The 22,919-nt window shown below is 41.1% G+C and overlaps 1 long non-coding RNA gene across 1 annotated transcript; it reads left to right on the plus strand.

The window, feature by feature from the left end:
* Positions 1 to 2,663: 2,663 nt before the first annotated feature.
* LOC123465989 lies at positions 2,664 to 22,605 on the plus strand. The gene is made up of 2 exons (XR_006641264.1): positions 2,664 to 2,915; positions 22,525 to 22,605. It is a non-coding gene; the product is annotated as an uncharacterized LOC123465989 (long non-coding RNA).
* The last annotated feature ends 314 nt before the right edge of the window (positions 22,606 to 22,919 follow it).

A 22,919-nucleotide genomic window follows, 5' to 3' on the forward strand; every position in this document is an offset into this window, starting at 1 on the left:
TGAGTCATCTCTGGGTTATTTCTGCCTGCTACTGTTTGCTCTTTCAGTGTTCCAATAACCATATAATGAAGTCCTTGAATTAAATTCCCTCTGTTTTATTTTTAAAAAATTTTAAATTGGAGGATAATTGCTTTACAATATTGTTAGTTTCTGCTGTACAACAAAGTGAGTCAGTCTTGAGTATACATATATCCCCTCTCTCTTGAGCCTCCACCCTCGCCATCCCACTCCTCTAGATCATCACAGAGCACTGAGCTGAGCTTCCTGTGTTATATGGCAGCTTCCCAGGAGCTATCTATTTTACACATGGTGGTATGTATATTGGAGAAGGCAATGGCACCCCACTCCAGTACTCTTGCCTGGAAAATCCCATGGATGGAGGAGCCTGGTAGGGTGCAGTCCATGGGGTCGCTGAGAGGTGGACACGACTGCACAACTTCACTTTCCTTTTTCACTTTCATGCACTGGAGAAGGAAATGGCAACCCACTCCAGTGTTCTTGCCTGGAGAATCCCAGGGATGGCAGAGCCTGGTGGGCTGCCATCTACGGGGTCGCACAGAGTCGGACATGGCTGAAGTGACTTAGCAGCAGCAGCATATATATGTCCGTGTTACTCTCTCAGTTCATCCCACCTTTATCTTCCCCTGGGGGCTTCCCTGGTGGTTCAGATGGTAAAGAATCTGCCTGCAATACAGGAGACTAGGGTTTGATCCCTAGTTTGGGAAGATCCGCTGGAGAAGGGAACAGCTACCCACTCCAGTATTCTTGCCTGGAGAATTCCATGGGCAGAGGAGCCTGGCAGGCTATAGTCCATGGGGTTGTAAAGAGTCTGACATGACTGAGTGGCTTTCACTCACTCCCTCCTCTTCCCCTTCTGTGTACACGTCTGTTCTCTGCTCCTGCCCAGTAGTGGAAATCCCCTCTGTTTTAAATACCTGGCGTAACTATCCTCTTGACTGGACCCCAGCTGACACCATACACAAGAGGAACAGTTGGAACTAACCAGAGAGATGCCAAAGGTGGAGCAGAGGGTCAGTCACCAGAGAAAAGGTCTGGGGTTGTGTGGGAGGCAGTCACTGGGGGCGGGTTTCTAAGGCACTTCAGCTGATGCCTTCTCTCTGGCAGGGAGCACTGTCATATCGCACACTCTGCTGTCAAGCTGCGTGGACTTGTAGACGTCTCATCCGCTGTTTAGGAAATGAACTTTCAATTTGCAAAATGTGAGGGTTAGTCTAGATGAATTCCAGGTTTCCTTTCAGCTCTATGTTTCTCTCAAACTAGCTGACAATTTTGCTCAGGGTTGGTTGGGAACAGCTCTCCTATTCTTTCCATATGCTGAGAGAAGACAGGATTAAGGAAGCAGAATGGCCCATGGTGGGCACTGCCTCAGGTAACAGAAAAGTTCTGTACAATCCCTGCCGGGTTCAGATAAGACGACACATCCAGCGGAGGCACCATGTGCCAGACTCGGCAAAAAGCACCGTTGCATAGCAAGGAGCAGTCACAGGGCAGCGTGTTACATGTGAATGTGATTGTGTTTGAGAAGTGGTCATTCCAAAAGTGTGGCAGCAAAGGTGATAATCAGAGAAAGCTAACTAAGTTGCCTATAAAAGTAGGTGCTAGACCGGATTCCTGGGTGTAGTGTGATTAAAATGACTGTGTATTTGTCTTCCTGTATGTAAAATGTAATACCTTTTTTGAACAAGTTTTCCAAGGGATAGTCATTTGTTTACCTCTTTTCAAAGAACCAGTCTTCCTTTTAAGTATTTTAAGTGACAGCCAGGTTTTGCCACTTAATGTAGTTAAAATGGGCAGAAGCTTTGCATTTGTTCCTGCGAATTGCTGAGGACCTGCCTGTACCCTAGACTGCTATAGACTTCTGGCAAAATCTGTTTTGTTTTGTGATATGAGGTGACCCAGTATCAAAGCCTTTTCCCCTCTGTAGGTAAAGAAGATGATATTAGAAACTGAGGAGATCTGGGCCACTGAATTATATCATTTACAGTTAGCTTGAGGGTAGCCCAGCTGCCTGGCCTTCAGGTTGTCAGTTAATATAAGAAAGTTAGCATCTGCTGGATAATGAACCCCTGTGACAATGATCATCTCCTGGGTATCCATCATTGAAAAATAAATCTTTTCAGCATGGATCAGATGTTGCTGGTGTTCAACTTTCATGGGCTGGGCCATTTTCTGGTTCTATTGTAAGCAGTCAGAGGCCCTGAAACTCTACTTTCAAGAGAGGCTGACACAGCTGCCATCCATTTCTAGTTTGTATCATCCCCTGAGCCAACCCATGCTTAAAGCATGGTGGTCAGCTGATCAGACATGACTCCCCAAATGGCCATGGTCTTGAGCCAAGTGAAGGGCAAAGTGGTTGATGAGGGGTCTGAGCTGCTTGCCCACACAGCTTGCTTATGCCCTCTTCTCTGGCTGGCTTTTGACCCTTTCCATTTTGTGGTGAATAGCTGCTGGACCTACTCAGTGGGTCTGACTAGCCCAAGCTCGTGCTGAGCAGTTGGTCTGCATGGCTGCCTGTGGCCAAGCACTCTGTCTCTCCCAGAGCTCAGGAGTCAATGAGGAGCTGTCTTTAAAAAGGTGTCTAGTTCTTCCCTGCCATGGCATGGCTGCACGGACTTGTGTTGTGATCCTCCACTGAGGCTTCTGTACACTCCACACGGCATCTCTTCTTACCATAGATGTCTTTACCACTGTAGGTTCTGCTGGTTCGTAAGACTCAGGAGGCAGGGTGTACCACCAGTTTGGACCTGTGGAGGAACTCTATCCTTCCTGTAGCCCCACTCAAGGCTGGCAGTATGTCATGTCACCTGGCACAGAGACTGGAGCAGTGTTCCCAAGTATGGAATATGCTGCCATTAGAGCCTGAATGCACTGCACTTCCTATTTCAGGGTAGAAGGTAAGTTGCAATCATTCTTTTACTTTGGAGAGGATTTATTGGCATGCCTAATACCACTGGACACCAAAATGTTTCCTGATGTAGCCCCTTGAATCTTTGTAAGGCTTGTCTACCACCTTCTGGGGTGCATGGGTCTTACCAAGGCCTTGAGTGTGCTGCTGCTGCTAAGTCGCTTCAGTCGTGTCCGACTCTGTGCGACCCCATAGATGGCAGCCCACCAGGCTCCCCCGTCCCTGGGATTCTCCAGGCAAGAACACTGGATTGGGTTGCCATGGCCTTCTCCAATGCATGAAAGGGAAAAGGGAAAGGGAAGTCGCTTAGTTGTGTTCAACTCTTCCCGACCCCATGGACTGCAGCCTAGCAGGCTCCTTTGCCCATGGGATTTTCCAGGCAAGAGGACTGGAGTGGGTTGCTTTCTCATTTATCCAGCCTAGCTGTTATGTGTGTAGTGAATGAATGTGATTCTTAGTGGGAGATCTAGATAGTCCAGATATTTTAGAATATATTATGATTAGAAGGAGTGTTAATATAGCTCTTGGGCAAATTGTAAATGTAGAGTGCGAGAGGTTCATGTGAACGCAAATTGTTTCTCATGCTTGTTTATGATTAGAATAGAAAAAAAATAACCACATATGCCAAATGAGTAGTCACATACCATGTGATTACCTGAGGCTGTTTTCATCTGCTCTAGAAAAATACCATTTAGTGGCTGCAACTGGGGCAGTTACCTGGTTGGATCTTTAAAGGTCTACTCTAAAACCCCTCTGCTGTTTCGTTTTTTTCAAACCAACTTTTTATTGAAGAATAGTTGATTTACAGTGTAGTATTAGTTTCAGATGTACAGCAGAGTGATTCAGTTATACATATTTATTTTCAGATTCTTTTACACTATAGGTTATTACAAGATGTTGAATGTAGTTCCCCCTGCCATACAGTAGGTCCTTGTTATTGACCTACTTTATATATGGTAGTGTGTATCTGTTCATCCCAAGCTCCTAATGTATCCTTTACCGCCCCTGGTGGTAACCATAAATTTGTTTTCTATGTCTGTGAGCCTGTTGCTACTTTGTAAATAGGTTCATTTGTATCATATTTTTAGATTACACATGTAAGTGATATTACATCATATTTGTCTTTCTGACTTTACTTAGTATGATAATTTTTAAATCCATCCAAGTTACTGCAAATAGCATTACTTCATTCTTTTTATGGCTGAGTGTTATTCCACTGTATAAATGCATACACCACACCTTCTCTGTCCATTCACCTGTTGATGGACATTAGGTTGCTTCCATGTCTTGGCTGGAAATAGTGCTACTGTGAGCACTGAGGTGCAGGTATCTTTTTGAATAGTTTGTTTTTTTCCTGGATATATGTCCAGGAGTGGGATTGATGGATCATATCGAAATTCTATTTTTAGCATTTTAAGGAACCCCCATACTGTTTTCCATAGTGGCTGCACAAATTTACATTTCTACCAACAATTTAGGAGGGTTCTCTTTAGAACTCATCTGTTTCCCGCCCCCCCCCCCCCCATGGGTCAAGCTAGAGAATCAAATGAGATCTAATGGGGACCACCACCCCTGCATCCTTTAGATCCTTAAAGATGGCACTGATTCCTACCATTCCCCTACCCCTGAGATATGATAGTTTTTTAAATTTGGGGGGTTGACTGTTCCAGAAGTTTCAATTTGACCTTCCCCACCATGAGATCCCTTATTTCACAGACTGAGGACCCAATGTGAGCATTATAGCCACTGACTAAGCATGCTGAACCCAACCATAAATTCATGAACAAGGTAAACACTCACTTGGTGGGTTTACAGACCCAGTGGACTCCACTGATCACACCAAAACCCTGTCCCCCCAAGGAGGAGAGCCAGTGTGGCGCTTCAGGTAACGGCACACCAATGTCGACATGGACAGTCTAACAGTCCCTTCTTTCTAACCTGGAGAGAGGACATAGCTTGAAAACAGTTGTCTACCAGGAAGTGCTTAACAAAAAACAAAAACACCTACATTGTAATAAATCAGGAATATACAGAAAATGTCCAAAGAATGGCTTTGACAGTGATGATGCAGGAACCCAAAGGAGAACATTGGCCCTGAAGACCTTTATCCTAAGATGTCTACTAAGATGGCATATTCCTGGAGAGAATTCTTTAGGGGTTCATACGTAAACATAAATCTGCCAATAATCAGTAGAAATACATCATCATTTCTATTTCAGATATAACATCCAAAAAGCATCTCAGACATTTCCATCAAACTAACCAAATGACTCATTTGGAACTTAATAATTTTGAATTGATAAGCACATGTCCAATGGAAAGAAGGCATCAGCTACAGTTTACTTTTATCCTTAAGTGTGTATGGGCCTTGACAGTTTTAATAACTTTTTATCTAAGTTACAGAGCTATTTGGCTCTCAGTTAAAATGATTCCCTGAAAAGGGAATATAAGCCAATGCTCCGTGTTCTAATTACTTTCCAGTAAAGCAGATTAGCAATATTATGCATCCTGTTGCTTTCTGTTCTATAACTATAAATGTTGATATGTTTCCTCAAGAATGTATTCACCACATATGGTGTTTTCTAAAAGACTGAAATAATGGCTCTTTTTTGGAAATGGCATAATAGCATTTTCTAACCTTCATGTTGATAATTGCCTTTGGTTGAGATATATATATATATATATATATATATATATATATATATATATATATAACTAGTGTTTGGATACATATGTGTATAGAAAACATGTTTGGAGGCCCATAAGCAGAATAGAAGGCCCACCTCTATTTCCAAATAGACTGCTTTCAAAACTCACAGGGCTCCCAGCTCTGGCTTCAGCTGATAAAGGGCCCATCAGGAGCTGGTTCTGTTGCCCTTGGCTGTCTCCCACGGTGATGAGGGTGCTTTATCTTGGAAGGGACATCAAAGGTTGTCTAGTGATGAGACAAACCCATTCCTGACATCAGGTTTATCAGATTCACCTGGGGAGCTTAAAAACACATACTTTTCATGCCTATCTGCTTTGTAAATCAGAATATCTGGAGGAAGGTCTTGAAAAAACATCAGCCAGATCTGGGAACCACTGCTCTGCTTCAACCACCTTCATGATTTTATTAAGTCTTCACATTTAGAGTCAGAAGTAAGGTATCGTTCAGTCACTAAGTCATGTCCAATTCTGTGTGGCCCCATGGACTGCAGCATGCCAGGCTTCCATGTCCTTCATTATCTCTCAGATTTGCTCAAATTCATGTCCTTTGAGTCAATGATGCCATCCAACCATCTTATCCTCTGTTGCCCCCTTCTCCTGCCCTCAATCTTTCCCAGCAAAAGGATCTTTTACAATGAGTCGGCTCTTTGCATCAGATGGCCAAACTATTAGAGCTTTAGCTTCAGCATCAGTCCTTCCAATGAGTATTCAGGACTGATTTCCTTTAGGATTGACTGGTTTGATCTCCTTGCTGTCCAAGGGACTCTCAAAAGTCTTCTCCAGCACAATTCAAAAGCATCAGTTTTTCAGTGCTCAGCTTTCTTTATGGTCCAACTCTCATATCCATACATGACTACTGGAAAAACCATAGCTTTGGCTAGTTGGACCTTTGTCAGCAAAGTGATGTCTCAGTTTTTAATATGCTGTCTAGGTTTGTCATAGCTCTTTTCCCAAGGAGCAGGTGTCTTAATATCATGGCTGCAGTCACCATCCACAGTGATTTTGAAGGCCAGAAGTAAGCAGGTCTCCTTAAAATTTATTCTCTTTAATTTCCGGTTGTTGGACTGTCTGTGAATGTCCCAGTATGGATGGACCAGACCTATTTGTTTTGATCTGATGGTATATCACACATGTTTATCTTAGTATCCTTCCACAGAGCCTCCGCTGTACCTGGTTAGGAGTCATAGTGTAATATATTTGGGGTCAGATGAATGAATGAATAAAGTTAGATTTCAGATTTCTTTTTATTCAGACAAAGAGGGAAAAATAAATGTCATTCAGAAGAAAACAGTTTTCTTCTTAGATCTAAACATTGGTTAGATCAGAACAAAACCTGTTGTAATCCAAGTGTCCATCAGCACAATATGACTCACCCATATAGTAGAATGCTGCTCAGTAATGAGCAGGAACAAAATACTGAACCATGCTACAACAGAGATGATCCTCAAACATGTTTTGCTTACATGACAGAAACCAGACACAAAAGATTCATATTGTATGATTCAATTTGTGTGAAATTTCCAGAAATAAGCAAATCTGTAGAGACATGGAAGATCAGTGGTTGCCTAGGGCTGGAGGTGGGCACAGGGATTCACCTTAGATGGACATAGAGAAATCTTGGGTATGATGGAAATATTCTAAAACTTTATGCTGGTGATGGTTGAATGAGTCTATTAATATATTAAAAATTGAGTTGTTTAAAAAAAATTTGTAAATCACTGAAGAGCATAAACTGGGTTCCTCATCCATTTGTGGGAATAAAGTTCTTCATTGCCATCTGTTGGAATCAGTGTTGCATTAAACCCAAACAAGCATAATTTACCCAAAGCTTCTCCCTTAAAATAGCTTATATGGCTAATGATGCTGGCATTTGGGTTCACCTTAGCGTGTGTGTATGCTACATTGCCTCAGTCATGTCTGACTCTTTGCAATCCTATGGACTGTAGCCCACCAGGCTTCTCTGTCCGTTGGATTCTCCAGGCAAGAATATTGGAGTGGGTTGCCATACCCTCCTCCAGGTAATTAGACCCCAGACTAAAGCCCAGAAGCCAGCATGAGGCAGTGTGGGTATAGGGTGGCAGGGAAAGAGGAGGCCTGGGTTCCAGCTAGGTCTGGACCTCTCTGAACTGGTTCAAGCTTAGCTGTGTGGCCTTTCTGGCCTTCACTTATTCATGTAAAATGAAAGCTTCTTTAGTGAATGATTCTGATCCTTAAATGCAAAGAGAAACACTCCCTTCTGCAGTTTCTGATGGAGAGCAGAGTTTGGAGGGAAGCAGGCTCAGTGTTGCAAGACTGACAGCATGTGTGTGTGTTTGCACTTGCACACCTATGAGAGGCCTTGTATACACTTGCACACCTCTAAAAGGCCTTATGTGATGGTGGAGATCCAAGGAGACCAGATATGCTCAAAGACTATTACATCCCATCTTTATGACAAAGTGTTTGGAACGATCTGAAAAGTGAAAGTGAAAGTTGCCCAGCTGTGTCCAACTCTTTGTGAACCCATGGACTATACAGTCCATGGAATTCTCCAGATCGGAATACTAGAATGGGTAGCCTTTCCCTTCTCCAGGGGATCTTCCCAACCCAGGGATCAAATCCAGGTCTCCTGCATTGAGGGTGGATTCTTTACCAGCTGAGCCACAAGGGAAGCCCAAGAATACTAGAGTGGGTAGCCTATCCCTTCTCCAGTGGCTCTTCCCCACCCAGGAATTGAACCAGGGTCTCCTGCATTGCAGACGGATTCTTTACCAACTGAGCTATCAGGGGAGCCACACCAATCAGGGGAGACACAGCAAATCCAAAGTGACAGCAGCAAGGGGGCTAAAGAACCGTTGTATGCTAGACAACATTATCTAAACATGTGCAGACGGCCTCACCTATAATCATTTACATACATAAAATCATTTATAAAGATCATCTCATGAGATCCTCTCATTTCTATAATCTTTATTATTTCCACTCTACAGTAAGGAAGGGAGGAATTTAGATTAAATTACTCTTGGATAGTCCCAGTCTTTCTGGAGGGCAGAGTTTGAAAGCTTGGAGGGCGAGGTGGGCATGGACAGGTTACAGGCAGGGGACCATGCACGAGGCAGTGGTGTCAATAAGAGAACAGAAGAGGCCTGCTGGCTTGTTCTCAGCATGGTTTGGGTCCTTTTGGGTTTCTATTGTTGTTGATGTCAAGTTGTAATGTGGGGATTCCCTGGTGGCTCAGTGGTAAAGAATCTGCCTGCCAAACAGAAGACACAGTTTCAGTCTCTGGGTTGGGAAGAGCCCCTGGAGGAGGAAATGGCAACCCACTCCAGTATTCTTGCCTGGAGAATTTAAAGGACACAGAAGCCTTGTGGGCTACAGTCCATGGGGTCGCAAAGAGTTGGACATGACTTAGCAACTAAACAACAAAGGTGGGGCTGTGTCCTTGAAGGACTGTGGCCCCAGGTCTGTTCCACCCAATCTCATGCTTACAACAGGAGACTATCAGGAATGTTGAAAAAAAAAAAGAAGTTCATTCTATTCTCTATTTTAAGAAGGATGAGTCTTTTCCTGCTTTCTCAACATACATGAAATGTGATGATTCAAACCAAGTGAGCCTGAGCTCAAAGCTTTGAATTTGCTGGGAGTGTTGCTTCCTCCCTGGGCTGGTCATCATGAAAGAAACTCTTCTTCTCTGCACTATAGCTGTCATGTGGCCAATAGAAGGTCCATGCTTACTTGGAGCCCTAAGCATGAATGTGTCTAGGTGTAGGTTTTATCTGCACGATACCCTTGCCCCTGGGCCCGCCCCAAGTTACACATTGAAAGGGGAACCTGCAGCAGGTATTTGTGGCCCCTGCCTTGAGCTCTTTGCCTGTCTCTCTAGAGCATTTTGTCTTTCTCTTCGATGTCCTGTCCTTTGTGCTTTTTTGTTTGTTTGTTTGTTTTTTCCCCTATGTCTACCTCCCTCTTGACTTCTGATCAACCCCTAGCTATGACTTAGTTCTGAAGGGTGTTAGGCACACACATACACACACACACAAGGTATCTGTTGGAAGAGGAGAGGCTGGTGCGGAGGAGAATGGGGTAAGAATGAGCAGAGGAAAGATTTTGAGCCGAGTTGCTGTTTAAGACCTTGGCCACCTTCTCCCTGAAGTCATCTGTGACATTGGCATCACCGCCTCCTCACAACCCCCTTCATTTGCAACTTTCACGGGAGCCTCTTGTGACATCTGCCTCACTTTACAGTTACTTACATACAGATGTGAGTGTCTTTTCTAGATGAGCAGTTGGCCTGGGGGAATTTTCCATTTTCAACAAAAGGTTAGTTCATCTTTACATTCCATACATCACAATAACTTAACTTCTAAAGGGATCATAGTAGTGTTTGTTGAACCAACAGATGTAGTAGATGTGAGATGGTTTTCAGCCCGAGATTCACATGTCGTGAAGAGCCCTCCTCTCTGTCTGAAGGGAAATAAAAGACTGTGTGGACTTGCTGCTGGGACCTTCCTGGGGCAGAGATGTGCCAACAGAATCTCCATCAGGAGTGAGTCGACCTCAGGGAAGCAATGGATGATAAATCTAGTAAGTGAGTAAGGTATAATTACAAATGAGTACATACATTAGATGTTCATTTAAAGCATCAAATTAGAATTTTCACAATAAGCTAAAACCACAGTAGTTCAACCAAAGGATAAACTGAAATTCTGTAAATGACTGATATTGATAAAATTGCTGAATAAAAGTCAGTCCATTCTAAAGGAGATCAGCCCTGGGATTTCTTTGGAAGGAATGATGCTAAAGCTGAAACTCCAGTACTTTGGCCACTTCATGCGAAGAGTTGACTCATTGGAAAAGACTCTGATGCTGGGAGGGATTGGGGGCAGGAGGAGAAGGGGACAACAGAGGATGATATGGCTGGATGGCATCACCGACTCGATGGACATGAGTCTGAGTGAACTCTGGAAGTTGGTGATGGACAGGGAGGCCTGGTGTGCTGCAATTCATGGGGTCGCAAAGAGTCGGACATGACTGAGCGACTGAACTGAACTGAACATTAAAAGTCATGTTCTGTATCAGCCCCCAGCTTCATTGTGTAGCATTTAACCCTGCAGCCCATCTGTACTAGGTCACATATCTGGTTCTTCATGTCAGTTCTGCGGACATTCTCCCTGTGGCATGTGTACTGGGTAACAGAGGTAGGCTGCACTGAAGTGAGAAAGGTGGGGGACTGTCACGGTCTTTGTAGACCAGGACCTGGGGACTGGAGTCGATGAAAATGAGAGGGTAACAGGCAGGAAGGTCAGGGGTCTCCAAACGGAGGAAATAGCCTGCAAGTGTCAGACATTTTTATCTCTCTTAAGCGGCAGGAGGAAACAAACTAGCAATATTTTTTCCTTTTCTATACAAATTTAAAGGGAGGTTTCTCTTAAAATACTGTGTTGCCATAATGACACCTGGTTTCTCCTGAAGTTAGCTATTCTCGAGCCTAGAGAAAACCAATGCCTTTTTCTTATGGAAATGTTTGTCTTAAGCTATGCTAATGTACTATGCATTTACCCCAAACTCTGTCTCCAAGTCGGTTCCGCCTCTTGGCCCAGAACCTACTTGACAAACCAGTATGTTATACTCAGATATTGTTCCCCTAATCTATGTAAATGAAACTATTTGTATGGTGGTCTGCCCTTCTTCAAGATTCAAGTTAATCATTTTATGGCCCAGGATAAACCATTTGGTGCCAAGATTATCCCAAAATGCATCTTATGGGTGAGGGGCCTGGTGCCATTCTGAATTTTAAGACATTCCTTTCTTTCATTAACAGACTGCTAGTGACTACATAACATCCAGCTGAAGACTAGCAGGGGGGTACTCTTCTGCCCCCTTCTGATGCCTATGTTAGAAGCTTTCTCTATCTCCTTTATACTTTAATAAAACTTTATTACACAAAAGCTCTGAGTGATCAAGCCTCGTCTCTGGCCCCGGATTGAATTCTTCTCCTCTAGGGGCCAAGAATCCCGGTGTCTTTGTGTGATTCAACAAAAACCTTTCAAAAAGAAGGATGCAGGGGACCCAAGTCTCGCGTGAAACAAGGGTACTTTATTTGCAGAAATGCATGCTTATATATCTTCAATAAAATGATTACTTAGTCATTAGAATTAAATTTCACCAGTTGCAACAAAATGGATAGTCCTTTAAGTACAAGGTCACTGAAGGGAGTCACTGAAGGGAGTCACTGAAGGGAGTCACAAGGGAATCCAAGCAGGTGCCCTTTCCCATGATCTCAGTCCTGAGAACTGCATGCAGCTCTGCTCGTTCCTGTTTTCCAGGAACTGATAAGGAACAGAGAATCCTTGAGAAGCGGCACACAAAGAAAGAAAACATATTGGATCCCTTAAAGTTAAATGTCCCCTGACAGGGGACCATCCAGCTAACCCTGGTGTCTTTAACATTGTGATACCATTGAATTGAAGCTAAGGACTGGACCCGTTAACAAAGGAGATATTGGACATGTTGGCCTAGGAAAATAAAAACAACTCATTTAGGAATGCGCTTGGACTATTCTGCAATTAAAAACTGCTAGAAAGAAGGCTAGCCTCTCATGTGTGGGTCCTCTGTTTTCAAGCGCAGTTCCAAGAGTGAGCTGAGACTTTGCAGTTTGCCCACTAGAGGGAGTTAGATACTAAAGAGCTGCCTTCTCAAGACACATTGAGCTGAATCTAATGCAGGAAATCCGACCCAGACTTTGGGACTCTAGAAGCCAGATTCCCTGTGGCAGAGCCATCTTTTCATAGATTAAAAAAAATCTTTCCCAGTATGGTGAATAAACCACAGAACGTTTTCAATTGTTTTTCTAATTTAAACATAAATGCTCAAGGTAGAAAAACAGAAAAAGTAATAGAAATACCTCAAAATACAAAGAACATTTCAATTTACCTATAATGTTCACATCTAGAACTAAACACAATTAATAACAGGTTTAGCCAGATGGACTTTCTGGGAGCTGAATATTCTTTTTAATTTTTTTAAAGTTCATTTATTTTTGGTTGTGCTGGGTCTTCATTGCTGCATGGGCCTTTTCCTGGTCACAGGGAGCTACTCTCTGAGTTGCAATGTGTGGGGTTCTCATTGTGGTGCCTTCCTTTGTTGCAGAGCATGGGCCCTAGGGCTTCGGTAGTTGTGGCTCCCAGGCTCTAGAGCACAGGCTTAGTAGTTGTGCAGCATGGGCTTAGTTGCTCTGCAGCCTGTCAGATCTTCCTGGATCAGGGATCAAAATGTGTCTGCGTTGCTGGGCAGATTCTTTACCATTGAGCCACCAGGGAAGCCCAGCTGAACGTTATTGAGAAAAAAAAAAAACAACCCACCATTTCTTATAGTCTAATGTATTATCTGTCCTTATTTTTCTGTACATATAGTGATAATAGTTTGGTTTTCACTTGATAGTATATAGAGACTGTATATTAACATTCATGTATGAATATATTACTTACTGGTTTATGTTTAGGCTTTGCATTTTGTGTGGATTAAAGGTTATTGTTAATGTTTTGAGAGAGAATTTTCAAGGAAATAAATTCTCAGTCAAAATTTTATCTGAAATCACTATCTTCCCTCTCAACTGTAATTTTTTTTAGCTGCTTAAGAGCAATAAAAAAGGAACAATCAGTTGGTATCAGTAGATTGATGAAGTGTGTGACATATCAGTCACTCAGTCATGTCCAACTCTTTGTGACCCCATGGACTGTAGCCAGCCAGGAATTCCTCTGTCCATGGAATTCTCCAGGCAAGAATACTGGAGCGCATTGCCATTTCCTTCTCTAAGGTATCTTTCTGACCCAGGTATTGAACCTGGGTCTCCTGCATTACAAGGAGATTCTTTACCGTCTGAGCCACCAGGGAAGCCCCTAATAGAGTAATAACTCATGTTAACTGCTATGTGGGACAGAGAATAAAGAGTGATGGTTCTTGATTTCAAGGAGTTTGTAATCTAGTTGGGGTAATGAGACCCTCTTGTGTTGCAGAATGAATGAAAATACAACAAGAGATACCAGTGGAACATACTCTAACACCTGGTTACAGACTCTTAAGTGCTATAGGAGCTCAAAGAAGAAAGGAATCGGAGTTAGTCAAAATTTTCCAATAAGCTTCCTCGAAAAAGCAGAATTTAGAATCCAGGGATCGTATCTAAACTTTCTCACTAATGTGTCTGTCCCCAGGGTCCAGGGAAAGGCCTGTAGTTCATTTTTTTTTTTAAAATGTCAGTGCCTCTGCTTTGTGTATATGGAAATAGTGCTACTGGCCTGTGGACAATGCGCCATTGAAGATAATTTCCACTAGAGCCAGGAGGCCATTCCCTCCTCTATGGGGTTTTCCTAGCATCTTTCACTGGAGGGTAGTTAGGTTCTGGAATACTGTCTAAGGACACAGGTCAGAGTGAAGGTCATTGACTCTTGTTGCAGTTGAACTTTTAACCTGGGCTCCATAAGCATGGAAGAAGCCAAAATGCCATACATAATATATAAAATTTGCTCAGCAAAAGTGTATCATGTCTGGAAATGAGGATGAAATTATGTGAAATATGAGAATATATATATATATATGTGTGTGTGTGTGTATTTCCTTGTAAAACCCATAATAGCAAAAGCAAAAAGTAGTAAAAGAACTTTTAGAGGTTGGGGAGACATATGGTTATGGATTTTTTTCGTCTGTATTTTCTTTAAAAGTCTTAACACAAAATCCCATTCTGAATAAAGTGGGAAAGCTAGAATGAAAATTACAAAGCAGACTTAGCCAGACATTCAAAATGCCTTACAGATTTTGAAGCTATATTCTGGTTTTAATTTTTCATGCTATAAGACTGGTGCTGGCTTTAAGCCATGCATCCTCTCAAGCTGGAAGCCTCTTGCCAGACAGAACATCGCTGGCGGTTATTAGAGCCGTTGATTCCATCAATACATATGGGTCTCATGGATTCAATTCTCTTCCATGGGCCTGGAGCCTAGGTAAAGAACTAACATTAGATGCATTTAAAATTTTGTGACTTGGTAACCACATTACCTAGCTTTAAGAGCCATACAAAACACATAACCATGTTTATCTGAGATACAAAATCTAGCTACAGTTTCCTGTATTGTTCATAAAATACCAAAGTAGCTTAAACATTAGCCACCACATTAGGAGCCACAGTCTCCTGCTGGATTAAATGTTAATTGCAGTGACATAGAAAACAAGAACACGTTGAAACTTCCTGAAATGTCAATAGAGCTATTGTGGCAGAAAGAACACTGCTTTGAGAGTTGGATTCTTAGGTGGCAGTGGCTCTGATTAGCTCTGTGTTCTTTGATGAGTGGTTTCTCATTTCTGGCCTCACTTTCCTTATCTGTAAAATGGCTAGATTTTATTAGATGATCTAAGATCCTTTCTTACCCTGAATCTATATGCTTCACATGTAATAGTTCAATGTATTTTATGTACCAACATATATATGTGTGTGTGTGTGTGTGTGTGTGCGTGCGTGTGTGTGTGTGTGTGTTTATATATATGTGGTGTTGGAGAAGACTCTTGAGACTCCCTTGGACTGCAAGGAGATCCAAACAGTCCATTCTAGAGGAGATCAGCCCTGGGATTTCTTTGGAAGGAATGATGCTGAAGCTGGAACTCCAGTACTTTGGCCACCTCATGCGAAGAGTTGACTCATTGGAAAAGACTCTGATGCTGGGAGGGATTGGGGGCAGGAGGAGAAGGGGACGACAGGGGATGAGATGGCTGGATCGCATCACTGACTCAATGGACATGAGTTTGAGTGAACTCCGGGAGTTGGTAATAGACAGGGAGGCCTGGAGTGCTGTGATTCATGGGGTCGCAAAGAATCGGACACGACTGAGCTACTGAACTGATCATATATGTATGATTCTGAAACTATGTGTATTAGTCTTGAAAAAAAAGTAGGTTTCTGGTTGAGAAAAAAAATGCACAGTATATATTTCATCAACATCTCCACTCCAAAATTGTGCTACTGAAAATTGATTGAATTTCTAGTATTTTGTTCCTGTGACTTAAAAATAATTAATGATTTCATGTTTTTCAGGTTGATTTTAGTGAATGCAACTGAGAGCATCATGTAACTATCTTGTCTGTTTTATAGCTTGTTAATTTGAAAAAAATCTGAGTGAATTTTGTGGGGAGATTGGTGTGAGCCATTTTAGATTTGAGATTCAGTGAAGACTGAGAAATAGGAAATAGAGAGTTACATTTTACTTTTTATTTGGGTTAGGTGTTTGGAAACAGGACTTTCTCAGCAGCCAAAACCCTGTCACTGGGGAAAATAAAATGCTATTGCTAAACCAAGGTCCCTGTGCGTTCGTATTACCTACAAGTGTGTGATTTTCATTTTGGCCCGAGTTAAATAATAGCCTGTGGATATCTGTTCAATAAAGTTGTGTCACATTTCTCTGACCAGGAGTTATGGCTAGACTAAATTTTCTTAACTAAAGGATCATGCTGTGTTTGGTATGTGCATATGCATGAGGGAGAAAAATCTAAATAAACACTTAACATCAGACTTCAGCAGATATCAATTATCTCAGAATTACATCTATTGCTGGTCCTCCCAAACTTACACTCTAGCATTTATTTATTTTGGTTCTGCTGAGTTCTCTTCTTTGGATTTTACCTGAGTAGACAAGCATGAAATGAGTTTCTCATTGCATTTCACTAATGTCAGGAATTCTTGCAGCTCAATATCACAGATTAGTAACAGTCCCCACTCTCGGGACCAGTAGTGGATGCTCCCTGCAAAGCCTGGGAACCCTTTGTTCCACCAGCTGCCCGAATATCGCATGCTGCTAGTTCACAGCTGAGTCCTTCCCTAGGCATCACTCTTGGCCAGAGGGTGTGAGCTTGTCCCCGGTGCCATCTCCTCCCTGGGTTCTGTGTCCAAAAACCAGTCAACATGAAGATATGACGGCCTGGTTCCGTAGCCTCAAGTTTGCACAGCTCTGAAGGATCATCCCAGCTCTCAGTTTCCTACGGGATTCACTGGAGCAGACTGGGGCTTTGATCACAGCTGCATCACAATTCAACCTTCCCCTCTACCCAGTCATATTCCTTTCTACCTCCTGGTGTTCTGCCCCACAATAAGCCTTCTGCATGCTAATTCTAGCCTCAGCATCTGTTTTCCTGGAACTGATCAAAGATGCGGACCTTTTACCATTTCATGGCATGAATTTTCCATGTCCACACTGAATCTTAATAAAGTGAACTCTTCTGGAAATGTTAATATTCACTGTCTGGAATTTTAACACATTAAATTCAGTGTTTGTGGTTTTCAGTCCAGTGTCTAGCTGTTGTTTAGTCGCTAGGTTGTGTCCAACTCTTTTGTGACCCCATGGACTGTAGTCCACCAGGCTCCTCTGACCATGGGATTTCCCAGGCAAGAGTACTGGAGTGGGTTGCCATTCCCTTCTCCAGGGGATATTCCTGACCCAGGGATCGAAACTGAGTCTCCTGCATTGGCTAGTAGCTTTTTGGGAAAAAATTGTGATTTTATGATTCTGGAGTAAAAATTACTCCTTTTGCTTATTGCAAGTATCCTTAAAACCTCATTTCCTCTCTTGAGGGAATATTGAAGCAGTCTTCAAAAAATTGCAAGATACTGCTCAATGGGATAATCCCTGCTTCTTTTTGTAGTGTTGCTATATGATTTATCCACTAGCCTTTTTCATCTTCATTAGAAGAAAAAATTAAAATGTTTGATATTAGTGTCATAAGAAAAAAATATAGCTGAACCACACATATAACTTTTTATTTCTTATGACTAATAATTTTTTCATGGTTGTGACTCAAATCACAACCATGAAAAACAATGAAAATTTTAAAGAGGCAGCCTAACTCATGCTAATTATACCAGTCCATATGCCTATACCTTGTGTTTTGTGTGAAAAGACAATTTTTGGAAATATTTAGGAATTTATTTGGGGGGAGTCATAATTGATCTAGAAACTTTTTTCTACCTTTTAACAAAGCCAAAAGAGATAATCAACTGAGATTCTTGATTTGTGCCTCTTAGAGAAAATGTTGGATTTTTAGTAGTAGTATCTCTTGCTAGTTTTAGAAATTAGCAAACAAAACAAAGTAGATTTTATATACAAGCGATGCCTAGAAATTTTGATTGATGTAGTTTTTTTTAATTGAGCTTCATGAGCTGTTTGTTTATTTTGGAGATTAATCTCTTTCCTTCTCCTTTTAAAAAATTTAATTTAGTTATTTTTAATTGAAGGATAATTGCTTTATAGTATTGTGTTGGTTTCTATCAAACATCAATATGAATCAGCCATAGGTTTATCTATATCCCTTCCCTCCTGAATCTCCGTCCCACCTCCCTCCCCATCCCACCCTTCCAGATTGTTACAGAGCCCTGGTTTGAGTTCCCTGAGTCATACTGATTGATGTACATTAATAAACATGACATACAGAAATTTTATTTCTCTGGTAAATAGCGGAATTCATAATTTTGTAATATCTTTTATGAAACGAAATTATGACTCTTCAGTACTGAAATCAAGGTACATTTGAAAATTTATTTTAGGCTGAAGCTCTCCAAATTTTTGTGCGTGGAATGTAATACTTGACATTTTAAAATCTGGCTTATTCCAAGCCCAGCGTGTTCATTAGCCAGTGCAGTGTGCATACTGGATGCTCTCCTTTATCAGATGCCAGCTGTCTGAGTGGATTGATATTGAGAGGATCATGGAGTTGTTCAAGCTGGGGCAAGGACACACTGAATCATTAGCATCTACTGTGAAGGCTATTTCCAGCTAGTGCCTGCCCTCTGCCAACATGGAACTAGCAGCAGAGAGGCATCATGGCTATGGACATGGTGAAATAGAGCCAGTGAGACACATGCTATTTATAGAGTTTAGAGAATAGTCTTGTTAAAAAAAAAAAAAAAGTTACACAATCTGTCTGGAAGCTCATTCTCTTCCATCCTTGTCTTTCTACTTGAGTGTCAAGGTAAAGAAGATTCTGAGTAGACATTTCAAAAATGATTTCTGATTGGTCAAACCTTTTCTCTGGGGCTAATTCTGGATCTTCCAAATTTTACTTCTGTCTCTCAAAGCCAATGAAGAAAAAACAAACATAGAAACAAATTGCACTAATGCTGACATTTAAGGGACTAAAATGTCCTTTGAAAGAGCTAAGCACTAATATAATGTATAAATGGAGAATTGTGTAGTATCTGTCAGGCTTACAAAGTATTATCAAGTCATCATTAACATTTGAAGTAGGAGTTGTGGTCTGTGTCTATTCTCTTGATGAAATCTGATGTTTCTAAATTGACTTGGTCATCCCTAGGTAAGGTTTTTGCTTTAGGAAAGGTTTGGGGCCCCCAAAAGAGAGAGTGAGTGCTTGCAATCATTTAAATAAATTTGGGAAATTCTTGGTTACATTGGTGTGTTTACTGTAGAACTTCTTAGAGTATTTTATATGAAAATGTTTTACGAGTCTTCAAGAAAGCGATGACATATGCAGCACTTTTCTAAGTTGTTTGATCATAAAATCTTTATTGTGTGTACACCATTCATTCATATGTATAAGAGGCATTTCTGGATCAGTTTCAGCAATGCTGACCTATAGTTTTGTTTTTGATTATATTTTTTTAAAGCTTTTCTAGCTTTGTAAACTGAATTTGGAAGATTTAATTTTTTTTTTTTCCTCCAATGCTTTGAAACTCACTAAAATAATGCAAATAATTTGTACTTCTTTCAATTTCTTTTCTGGTAAGATGGGCCAGACAACAAAATCAGCTGCCAGGGCTGGCTTCTCCAACCTACTAGATCCCATATTTGAGGGTCAATGAGAATAATTTATTAAGCAACATGACTTTCTTTTCTTCCTTTTTTTTGAAAACAACTATCTTGAGCAACATAGTTGTTTTTCATTACTTAACTGACAAACAATTCAGAGGATGCAAGGAGATGAAATACTTATGACAGTGTGAGTGCACTGGGCTTTCGGACACCACCCTTGCTCCTCATGGAAGGGTGCTGCCCCCTGGCCTCAGCTGTCCATGTGAAAGCAGGGCTCTGTTAGGCTGGTGAAGCCACTCCTGGGAGCTGACTGTTTGATACCATCTCCTGTATTGGGGGAGTGTAGGTGGGTTCATCAGCAGTTTGTACTAAAAAAGTGCATTTCTATTTTATTTACACCATGTTACTTAGACCCATCTTCTGGGTTCCAGATTTACATTTTTTTGAGTGCCACTGAGGTCTCTGCTTTTTAATACACTGTCTAGGTTTGTCATAGCTTTCATTCCAAGGAGCAAGTGTCTTTTAATTTCATGGCTGCAGTCACCATCTGCAGTGATTTTGGAGCCCAAGAAAATAAAATCTTTCACTGTTTCCATTGTTTCCCCTTCTATTTGCCATGAAGTGATGGGACTGGATGTTATGATCTTTGCCTTTTGAATGTTGAGCTTTAAGCCAGCATTTTTACTCTTTTCTTTCACCTTCATCAAGAATCTCTTTAGTTCCTCTTCACTTTCTGCCATAAGGATGGTGTCATCTGCATATGTGACGTTATTGATATTTCTCCCAGCAATCTTCCAGCTTGTGCTTCATTCAGCCTGGCATTTCGCATGTATTCTGTATATAAGTTAAATAAGCAGGGTGATGATATACAGGCTTGACTTACTCCTTTCCCAATTTGAACGAATTTGTTGTTCCATGTCTGGTTCTAACTGTTGTTTTTTGACCTGCATATAGGTTTCGCAGGAGGCAAGTAAGGTGGTCTGATATTCCCATTGCTTTAAGAATTTTCCACAGTTTGTTGTGATCCACACAGTTCAAAGGAACGTGAACTGGGCCATGTGTAGAGTTGTCTCTTGTGTTGTTGGAAGGGGGTGTTTGCTATGACCAGTGTGTTCTCTTGGCAAAACTCTGTTAGCCTTTGCTCTGCTTCATTTTGTACTTCAAGGCCAAACTTGCCAGGTTATCTCTTGACTTCCTGCTTTGCATTCCAGTCCCCTATGATGAAAAGGACATGTATTTTTTGTGCTAGTTCTAGAAGGTCTTGTAGGTCTTCACAGAACTGTTCAGCTTCAGCTTCTTCGGCATTAGTGGTTGGGGCTTAGACTTGTATTACTGTGATATTGAATGGTTTGCCTTGGGAACGAACAGAGATCATTCTGTCACTTTTGAGATTGCACCCAAGTACTGCATTTTAGATTCTTTTATTAACTATGATGGTTACTCCATTTCTTCTAAGGGATTCTTGCCCACAGTAGTGGATATAATGGCCATTTGTATTAAATTCACCCATTCCAGTCCATTTTAGTTCACTGATTCCTAAAATGTCGATGTTCACTCTTGCCATTTCCTGTTTGCTGCTGCTAAGTTGCTTCAGTCATGTCTGACTCTGTGTGAACCCATAGATGGCAGCCCATCAGGCTCCACCGTCCCTGGGATTCAGCAGGCAAGAACACTAGAGTGGGTTGCCATCTCCTTCTCCATTGCATGAAACTGAAAAGTGAAAGTCAAGTCTCTCAGTCATGTCTGACTCTTAGCAACCCCATGGACTGCAGCCTACCCAGCTCCTCCGTCCATGGGATTTTCCAGGCAAAAGTACTGGAGTGGGGTGCCATTGCCTTCTCTGGTACTAGGCTACTACATGCCTCTATAACCATATAAAATCTACTGTGGCTGATTTATTCAATAAATATAACTGAGTGCCGCCTGAGATACCATTATTCTGCAGGCCTCTGTGAGCCAGAACATACAGAAGGAGAATAATAGTAATAGGAGCAAATGCTTAATTGATCCTCACAAAATAGAAATATAAGGATAGCTCTGTAAGTTGTCCAAGGCCACATAGCTAATAAACGGCAGAGCCATCACTGAAACCCAGGGCATCTGACTCCAAAACTGAACTGCCTTTTGTGAATATGCGATCATTTATATCAATATATTTCAGTCTAATTTGGAAACGAACACATATGATACAGCCAAAGAACTATTATTTCATAGTGCTCATACAAATTTGAAACAATCAGTTATAAACTTCAATTCAAGGGGTTCAAGATAGAAAAATATCTTCATGGACTTCACATGCTATTTTCAGTAGTTACAGTATGATTCAGTTGCTAAAAAAGATCATTTCAGTTAGTTACTACTTGGTTTAACTTGGTTGAACCCATTCTTGTTCAGTGCTTTTTGGTTATTTTCTGATTGAAATTCTCTAAAGAAAAGAAACTCCCATCATGACTATTCCTGCTTTTACTAATCTCAAAAAGACAAGGACCACGAAGATCACATATAAGCCTCTGAATAGAATGTAATAGCTTTGGTGAAATGCAGTTGGCTCATTTAGACATAGTTCTCCCCAAAATAGCCTAGATGGACTGAATGGAATTTATTGCATTACTAATGTTCTAAAGGCAGATTTCCCAGTAGTTACTTACTCATAAAACTACTTTAACAAAAGGCTACTTGATAGCATAGAATAAACTGGAATGCATTTTTATAGCCAGAGATTTCCAAATCATAAATACTTCCATCCCTGTAAGCAAATGCATCAGAAATATTTGTGAGGCACCCTGCATTTTTATCACCTTTGTGATGGAATACAGCAATTTCATCATGGCTACATTCTATCTCTACCTTTACCCTGGTGATGGACTCCTTAGCATATCATAAGCAATCCATTAGTGAGAGGAACTCTGGCATTCAGAAAAGAATGAAGAGAAAAATATCATATAGAAATTGTTGAAACTGGTTATTTCTGAACAATATGTTATTCACAGCAAATTAAATCCAATAGTTAATTTCAGAACAGTGTCAATATTGGCAGTTGAAAAGATGATTGCCTAGTAATTTAATTTACCTGCTGATGGTACTCAGATTTATTTTTTTCCCTAATAGAAATAAACATTCAACTGGGAATTGAGCTTGGAAAATTCCAGATTGCTGACATTTGGGATATGGTGTGAGACTCATAATTTTTAAGTGAGCCTTTTCTTTTCCTTTTTTAAAGGAAGCCTATGGAAGTAACTGCTTTAAAAATACCTCTTTAAAGATGTTAAAAGGTCAAATTAAAATATTATGCTGTCGATCATTGTCGCTATTTTGTCTCTCTTCCTTGTTAGAATGGTAGATAGAAAAGACCAATTTTGATTTTACATTAATCTTAAAAGAATAATGTTATTTGCCTAAATGTTGCATGCTTTTTATTTTAAAATTCAAGCAATTAAAAAATTCACAAAAAGGAAATCTTAAAAAATGAATTAGGAAAGAAACATATGGCATTCCACCGCGTT

This window comes from Bubalus bubalis, chromosome 1, assembly GCF_019923935.1.
Source record: "Bubalus bubalis isolate 160015118507 breed Murrah chromosome 1, NDDB_SH_1, whole genome shotgun sequence".
Lineage (NCBI taxonomy): Eukaryota > Metazoa > Chordata > Mammalia > Artiodactyla > Bovidae > Bubalus > Bubalus bubalis.